Source organism: Chrysemys picta, chromosome 1 (assembly GCF_011386835.1).
Source record: "Chrysemys picta bellii isolate R12L10 chromosome 1, ASM1138683v2, whole genome shotgun sequence".
Lineage (NCBI taxonomy): Eukaryota > Metazoa > Chordata > Testudines > Emydidae > Chrysemys > Chrysemys picta.
Window position 1 is genome coordinate 350,558,702 of NC_088791.1, and position 8,580 is coordinate 350,567,281.

Consider the following 8,580-nt stretch of genomic DNA (forward strand, 5'->3'; position numbering starts at 1 on the left):
CAGTATTCAAGGTGTGAGCGTACCATGGATTAATATAGAGGCAATGTGATATTTTCTGGCCTATTATCTATCACTTTCTTAATGATGCCCAGCGCTCTGTTTCCTTTTTTGACTGCCGCTGCACATTGAGTGGATGTTTTCAGAGAACTATCCATAATGATATCCAGGATCTCTTTGCACTCTTTGATCACATGCACTGCAGTAGCCCCTCCCTTCCAGGGACAACGTTGTGGTGGACTCTGCTTCCCTGTGACCCTGTGTGTGCTGTGCTGTATAAAGATGGTCTGATGGTTAGGGGGCTAGGCTGGGAATTGAGGGATCTAGGTTCTGTCCCCAACTTGGAAGCTCATTTATGATACAAGCTTGGCAGCTGGGGTGGGGTAGGCTGGGGTGATATCTAAGAAAACCACATTTGGGCCTTAGGTTTATGCTCTGGAGTGGGGAAGGGAAGATGCCAGGAACCTAGCTGTGTCCTAACAAACTCCCCCCAGTAACAGCCAATCTGCTGGGACAGCCCTGCAGAATTCCCTGGATCTCTGTGGGGCACGAGCCAGCTGATCCAGGGAGCCACGCCCCACTAGAAGGGGTTTGCTGATTGGATTCTTCTCCGATGAATAATTCCCAGAATCCTCCGACGGATCTGCTTGGTTTTCAAGCTGTCAATGATGGGGTTCAGGACGCGGTGGGGAAGAGGGGCACTAGCAGGTAGGCATCGGCCAGGAGCATGTGCGTGAGGTGGGACAGGTGCCTCCCAAACCTGTGTAGGACGGACAACCCAATGAGTGGACTGTAGATGGTGCAGCAGGTGTGAGAGATGCAGGTGCTGAATGCCTTGACGTGCTCTTCCCAGGAGGCAGTGCTCAGGACGGCCTTCAGGATCATGACATATGATGGGTGGATGGACAAGGAATCTAATCCCTTGGTCAGTACCATGGCAGTCAGACCGTACAAGTTGACCTGTTGACCTGTTTTGTCCCCATGGGCCAACGTCCGCACATCCGAGTGCAGGCAGAAGGGAAGCCTTTTAATGAGGAAGACAACTGGCAGCATCACACAGACTGCCCACAATAGAATCGCCGCCCCTGCCTTTGTGCTCCTGGCATTTGTCAAGACGGAGGCATATCTCCGAGGGTTGCATATGGCCACAAAGCAGTCAAACGCCATGGCGACCCAGGACCCCAGACTCCGCGGTGGAGAAGGCTGGATGAAGTACATCTGGGTAACGCAGGCATTGAAATGGATGGAGCTGGAATCCAATCAGAAGATGCTCAGCATGGTGGGCAAGGTGGAGACAGATAAGCCCAAGTCTGCTAATGCCAGCGTCGAAAGGAAATAGAACATTGGGATGAGGAGACTGTGGTCCAGCCATATGACAGAGAGCATGATGAGGTTCACTGAGCCCAGAGGGAAAGCCATCCAATAATAGACATGCTGCAGCCCTGGAATTCCTGTGAGGATTCAGGCCAAGTGGCTGAAGCCAGTCTGACTCATCACTGATGTCTCATGCATTCAGTGTCCTCTGTAGGTCCAAACAACAACTGTAATAACAGCAGCATTATCCATTTGTAGGTCATCTACCAAAATACTACATTAAAAGAACATTATTAAGGTTACAAAGTCAAGCACTTAAAAGTTAGGGCATGACAGAATTAAGACTGCCTGCCAGCCCTCTTTGTGTGTATCCCTCATGAGACAGTTTGTTATTACAGGCCACATAGAATTTAGCCACAGGACCTCTGCCTCATTCAATGCATAGCATGGACCGTGCTTGCTTCATGAGCAGCTATTCAAACTCTGATTGCTGTTCCTTGATCCGGGTGTGGCCTCTGGCTTTATTCAAACCCTGTACTGAAGACAGAGGAATTAATTTGTTTTCCAATTATTATGTCCATTGTAGAGATTGGGGAAATGAGGCACAGGGAGATCAAGGTAAAAAGTGTCCCCTACTTCAGCATGGCCAAGCTGAGACGCCAGGACTGGAATCTTCAGAGTACTTAGCGTTAGGCAGCGCTTCGTATGTTCAAAACACAGTCCCCAGTGGCACCAGTGAGTGTTCAGTGCCTCTGCACCCAGGATATGAGGATCACACAATTAGTGACACGTTCGGTTTAAGTGACTTGCCCAGTATCACATAGTCAGTCTGTGGCAGAGGCAGGGATCCGATCCAATTCTCCAGGGCAGCACTCAATAGCCTTCACCCTGAGACCATCCTCTCTCTTCCAGTGTACGTTGCTCTCACAAACTGTGCCTCAACCTGATTGACGTTTACCCAGATCACCAAAAATAAACATGGATTCTCCCAGTTCTGCCCTCAGATGCGATTGTGAGACTCCCTTTGGGGATAGTGAAGTTGCCCCAGTCAAAGTCAAAGCAGAATTTGGTCAAACGGGAGTGGCACTAGGTAACTGGCAATGCCCAGATGCTGTGGGGATGGGTGCCAGACAGAAAGAAAGGAAGGAAGGAAAAAAGAAAAAAAAAAAAGAATGGTCAGCAGACAAAATGCAGTTAAACCAGAGAGAACTTACTACTGCAGGATCAGAAATAATGTGATTATTTTTGTATCTTGATGGATTTTTTATTTGGAACAAAGTCATATAAAATGTTTTAGTAGCTCTGTCATCTCCCTTCAAAGCCCGCAAGCCCATTCCCCAAACCTACACTGATGGGAGGAAAAACGGAGTTGTGTTTCTAAATTGCCAATAAAAGATCAAAGGGAAGGAAAAAATTCGGAATCGCGGCCATCAGCAAACACTGCGGCGTTGTCATGACGGTCTGAAATGTCAGCAATAAAAATGACAGCGGCAGAGTCAGTTTAACATGAGAAGAGCCTGCCATATTTTTATGCAGCGCAAGGAGTGGGGATCACTTCTTAGGTACATTTACAGGACAACAGATTCACCCACGAAAGCTTATGCTCCAATACATCTGTTAGTCTTAAAGGTGCCACAGGACTCCCTTGCTGCTTTTTACAGATCCAGACTAACACGGCTACCTCTCTGATACTTGTTTCAATAGTATGTCTGTCCAAAGCTTGCAAATCGCTCAGTAACAAAGCAGAACAGTTTAAAGCGCTGTCGCCACGATGGGATTAATCAAAGTGACAAACGCTGCCCAGAGCCCTTCTAGCACCATGAGCGACAATTCCCATGGGATCATTTGAACACAGGCTTCCCCGAACAAGCCAACATGGATTTTCAGTGACACTAAGAAAAAGCTCTGACTGCAATTGAAGTGACTGGAGTCAGAGAGAGGAGAACTTTGGTAACCGACAAGAGAGACTGTTCGTAACTTTCAAACAGGAGGAAACAGAACCATTGTGAAATCAGTATCATTAGTGATTGTGTATATGTGCCATACATATCATTGGATATAGGAACAATGAGCTTATTGATCAGACCCCGGGGAGCTTTTTCAGCCCAAACCTATATATATATAGGAACAAAATGAATATTTGGTGAAATTGACTTTCTGTCTCAGCACTTTTCTGACAGGTCATCTCACTTCTGCAGCAGACACGTCTCACTTTGAACCAGTCCCTTTAATACATTACCCGTACAGTAGGTGGGACGTGGGACTTCCTATCTATTTCGTTGCACTGTACATGGCAAAGCCAGCACTTACCCCAAATCACAGCAGAGGAGACAAGCCAGATGACTCATGAAAGAAGAGGCACAAAAGAAGACCCCAGACACAAGCAATCTGCCTGAATCTCATCCTGGCCAGAAGGAATGCACGGAGAGCCTTTATTATAGCACAGCCATATCAAACCCAATGGGTTCATTTCACCAGCAGGGGATCTCAGCTTGAGGTCACAGTTTCTCAGTGGAAATCTGACCAAGGCTGGGAACACGAGGGCTGGGTAGTGGATTGCACCCTGGTGGGGAACAAATATTTGATAAGGGGCTCTTCAATCGAGCAGACAAAGTGGAATTAATTCAGGAAAGGTTTATGGATACAGGAGGTCAGACACCAAATGATCACAATGATACCTTCTGGCCTTAGAGTCTATGAATCTATGAAAATCTCTCTATAGACTGGAGAGATGTAGATGGGTCCCAAATATGGTGATTCGGGGGCAATTCAGACTTGGGTCTCTTAGAAATGGGAAAAATGGGAAAAATTCTGGATTTGGTTCTGGAAAGAGGTAGCGTTAGAGGAGGAATCCAAGGCCGATTCAAAGGTGTGTCTCAGGATGGTGTCCCCACCAGGGCAGGAGCAGTCAGCACCCCCAATGCAAGAGGAAGATGCTTTGTTTGGGGGAAGGGGGAGCTGTATAGCGTTGGGGATTCATGGATTAAAGATCCATCCTTAGGGAACACTGAACCACTGCTCTCTAACTCTTGATGTCTGGAGGCTCCTCACTGACATAGGAAGAAGTTTGATGCTGAAATCAACCTCAGTGGCTTCTCGAGAGCTTAAATTGTGATGTCCTGGTCAGCCATTGCCAAGGCAAGATATTGCACAGGCACTAGGGGGCTGTTTCCTGGTAGGGGACAGGGTCCCCCACGTCCAAGGTGTTGCCTGGGAGATAGTGCATTTCCTTTGCCTCCCCCTGGAAATTTAATCCTTCCTTCTAGGGAAGTCCTAGACTATTTTTTTGGTGGGATAAGGGACATTGCACCATCTGCAAGTTAAATTCTGTCCTTGGTCAAATTTCTGGCCTTTCTAAGGCCAGAGGGACCAGTGGACTAGCCTGACCTCCTGCATAATATGATGAAGTGGGGTTTTCCCCCTTGTTATGTTGCATGTGAGTCTTACTGTCTTGTATGAATACTGCGTGTACCTCAGTTTCCCTGTGTACTGCACCAATGCCTAGGTGGTGGGAATATGAGTGCCCCCACCCCACCCCTTCTCCCCATGTTAATGGGTAGATAGTAGACAGAGATATTTGAAGAAAGGTGACTGTGGGGAGACACAAACACTTTCTGCAGGCACACTGGGCTATTGCTAAGGGATCAGAGATCAGTAATTCTCATCAGTAACTATCATCATACTGTGCAGCACCTTTCATTGAAGGATCTTCAAAACACCTAGCAAAGGAAAGTGACTATGAACATATACCCATTATACTGATAGGTAAACTGAGGGAAAGGGAGATGTGACTTGGTGAAGGTCACACAGAGAATGACAGACAGAACCCAGGAGTCCTGACTTCCCTGCTGTAGCCATGGTCTCTCCATTAGTAACAAGAAGGAAATGGATTCATGGTGTAGCAGGGATTGTTCATTAGGTGGGTGTGACGGACTTGCCCAGGATGCAACCTGGAACAGGGGTACCGCTGAGCCCTCTGGCATACCAACCTGGGCTCCCTCTCACACTGTGAGGCTGTGACAAGCAGCAATCCTCTCTGGGTTCTGCACTTCCACAGCCAGACACAGCCAGGGATGCACCCAGCTGCAGTTACATGAATGCTTTCACTAGGCACTCATGAACCAACATTAGAGAGGCTCCAGCCAATTCCCCCCCATCCCAGCTCCCCAGCCTAGGACCCCAGAGCTGTACCGTCTTACCCTGGTCAGAAGCCCGGCGAGGGTAAGTTTATTCCCCAATCTGCCCCCACCCCCTCAGTGTGGAGAGGACAATGCACCAGCCCCTGGTCCTGAGCAGGTTTCCCTTTTGCATTTCAAACAGAACGAGGTTTCCAGTCCAATGCCTGGTGGACAAGTGTCCGCGTCACAAAACCGACATGGATGGAACTCACAGCTCTCTCCTCTGTGAGGTTGTGTCGTCAGGTCAGAGAGCAGGGTCGCACGTGAGAGCCACTGAGAACTCGAGCTGCCTGTCAGCCCGGAAACTTTCTCCACCACTGAATTCACTAAGACCTCTAGTCCTGTAATGATTTTTGTGTTGGTTGGTTGGTTTTTAATTTCTGGGGCTGGGCACAGCCCGAGCACGCAGTACTGCAGGCCAGACCCTCAGCTGACCCCGGCTTTGGTGCTGACGCGGTATCAAAACCTCTGCAGAAGAGAAGAGAATTCATAGAGTTCAAGGTCAGAAAGGACCCCTGTGATCATCTGCTCTGACCTCCGGCATGACACACGCCAGAGAACTTCCCCCATGCCATGCCCGCTGCGGGTCTTGTAGCTCTGGATCTCACACTACAGTGCTCTTGCTAGCTAAGTCATTTCTCATGGGACGACTAGGCAAGAAAGAATAGGACTATTGGTCTGGACACAGCAGTGTCAAATGCCTTACGTCTAATCTTGGCAGGATTAGATTCTCAGTCAACGTTGATTTCACCACACACACAAACCGACAAGAAATATTCCCATTGATGATTCTAGACATTTACAGCTAGGCAAAGTAAGACAAATGCTACTTGAGAACATATTAGAGTTTCAGTTAAGGATATTGACTGGGTATATTTTGACCTGTGATGGTGACAATTTGATGTTTAACAGCTATAAAGCTTTCATTTTTGGAACCTCAATGTCTGCTATTAAATAATTGTCTGATCCCCGCCATTGCCTGGCACCCTCCCCGCCCCCCCATAATTTCCTGCAAGTGTGAACATTTAAATAGATAAAATTGGGAAAGAAATGCTCTAAAATAAACATCAATATTATCCATCAAAATTATATTAAAAAAATCGAATTCTCTCCCGCTTTCTGGGAAAAAATCAGCGTCTTTAGCTGAAAAGTATAAGCAGAAGTAGTTGTGTGGGTGTTTGAATGACTGCTGATCCAGCCGGAGAAGATCTGATGTAGGGTGGGATTTCTTGGGCACACCGAGAAAATCCACATCGCCCTGGGGTGTGGAATATTTTCCCTGCTAACGTGTCACTTCCATCGCCTTTCCTTCCCGGCAGAGCTGGGGGAATGGTAGATAATCGTTAGCCAAATATGATGTTGGAAAACAATAGCGGATAAGTTATTCAACGGCTACATTTGCAAATTATTCAGCGAGCTCAGTAAGCTGGGTGGATAATGGAGAGAAAAAATGATGGAGGTAATGATCCAAAAAGATCAGAAGACGTGCTGAAGGCATGAACTGAGGAGTGTCGTCTGGCCAGCGCGTCTGTGGGTTTGTCCGCATTAGAAATGGAGCTGTATTTAACAGCCATTGTCCAGGTAGCTGCTGGTCTGAACAGAGCCAGCCCCTGCATAGAGACAATCTCCCTCTGGAAGAGGCCAATCATGTTGTCCGCACAGGGAGTAGAATTTGGTTTACTTTGTAGTGTACTGGTTCTTAACAAGAACCCAAGGCCAGGTTTTTTTAAGGTATTTAGGTTCCTAACTCTGATTTCAATGGGAGTTAGGCACCTAAATATCTTTAAAAACCTGACCATGGTCTATATATAGCACTTGGCATCCACAGGTCTCAAAGTGCTTTACCAAGGGGGACCAGGGCCATCAGCCCCCTTTTAACAACAGAGAGACTAAGAGGTAATCAAGAATAAGCCCCCTCCAGGGCCCTAAATCCCATTGGCACAGAACTTGGGCACCTAAATCAGCTAGGTGTGTTTGAAAACGTTACGCTGGGAGTTTAGGTGACTGGGCCAAGACAACACAGTGAGTCAGTAGCAGAGCCTAGACCCAGGTCGCTTGACGTCACGTCTGCTGATGCACAGCTTGTGTAGCGTGTGTGTATGTGTCTGTGAGAGAGAGAGACAGGCAGACAGTGCATGCAGGTACCCCTTCATGGGCTACAAGTCTGCCTGACACAACCTGCCAGGCGTTGCCGTTGTCTTTGGCAGGACGCTGTACTCTGGTCAAAGCAGGCAATTTAAAACTCAGCACAGCATTTCTTGTCAGGTTTAGGTCACAACCGTCCACTTTTTCTGGGTACTAGACCTGCATGTGGGGGCATCATTAAACGGAGGCTATGTTTTAAGGTACATCCAGGCCCCCAGGGGGGTGGGGTGGGGGTAGAGCTTTGGGGAGAAGGGGCAGTGTGGGGTGAGGGGCTCGGGGAGAAGGGGCAGGATGGAGGCACAGCCTTGGGGAGAAGGGGTGAGGTGAGGGCAGGGGCTCAGGGAGAAGGGGCGGCGTGGGGGCAGGGGATTGGGGAGAAGGAGCGGGATGGGGGCAGGGCCTTGGGGATAAGGGGTTATGTGGGAGCAGGGAATGGGGGAGATGGGATGGCATGGGGGCAGGGGCTCAGGGAGAAGGGGCAGGGTGGGGGCAGGGCCTTGGGGAAAAGGGGCAGGACCTTGGGGAAAAGGGGCGGGATGGGGGCAAGGCCTCGGGGAGAAGGGGTGGGGTGGGGGTAGGGGTACAGGGAAAAGGGTTAGGGTGGGGCAGGGACTTGGGGCTCAAGGTGGCCTGGGGACAGGGCCACGGGGACAAGGGGTTATGTGGGGGCAGGGGCTTGGGGAGAAGTGCTGGGGTGGGGGCAGGGGATTGGGTAGAAGGGGCAGCGTGGGAGTAGGGGATTGGGGGAAAGGGGTAGGGTGGGGGCAGGGCCTCAGGGAGAAGAGGTGGCGTGGGGGCAGGGCCTCAGGGAGAAGTGTGCCAGGCTCAGATAGAATGACATGGGCCTATATCTTCAAAGGGTGTTAAGCAACTAACCCCCAGTGATAAGATTTAGACCCTGGTCCTTGTGCCAATGGGCTGGCAATGTACTTTCCAGCATGGCGCA

General features: G+C 49.1%; 1 pseudogene; it reads right to left on the reverse strand.

Annotated features, from left to right (window-relative positions):
- Window positions 1–672: 672 nt before the first annotated feature.
- LOC135984279 (olfactory receptor 51L1-like) lies at window positions 673–1,416 on the reverse strand (annotated as a pseudogene).
- Window positions 1,417–8,580: the final 7,164 nt, after the last annotated feature.